A 671-nucleotide genomic window follows, 5' to 3' on the forward strand; every position below is an offset into this window, starting at 1 on the left:
CACGCGCGTGTGTGAGTGTGTGTATGAAGACTGGATGGTCATGAATGGATTCTCTTTGACGAAAGGTTAACTCGTATAGAGTTGATTGGGGTTAAACAACGGTAACCGCAATAAAACCACTAATGCCACCACAACTATTACTAAACCACTACACTACCAGAAGACCACTACCACCATCACAACAATTAGAGTAGTCAAGAGGATTTTTTTTTCTACCTGGATATGTATGTGTGTATATGTGTGTATGTATGCATATATATGTACGTATGTGTGTATATTTATGTATATGTGCATGTGTATTTGTGTGTGTATATATATATATATATATATATATATACATATATACATTCATACATACATACACATATATACGTACACACACACATTTAATATACATAAAATGTTTTCCTTTAACCTGTATCTTAGCACACGTACCACTACATACACATTCATACATGTACACATATGTGTGTGTATATTTGTATCTCTCTACCTTCTCTCTCTCTCTCTCTCTCTCTCTTTCTCTCTCATATATATATAATATAATATAAATAATATATAGATATATGCATATATCCATACATAAATGTATATACCTACATTTATATGTATACATACATGCATATATGGGTACATATATATATATATATATATATATATATATATATATA

Source organism: Octopus bimaculoides, chromosome 4 (genome assembly GCF_001194135.2).
Source record: "Octopus bimaculoides isolate UCB-OBI-ISO-001 chromosome 4, ASM119413v2, whole genome shotgun sequence".
Taxonomy (NCBI): Eukaryota; Metazoa; Mollusca; class Cephalopoda; order Octopoda; family Octopodidae; genus Octopus; species Octopus bimaculoides.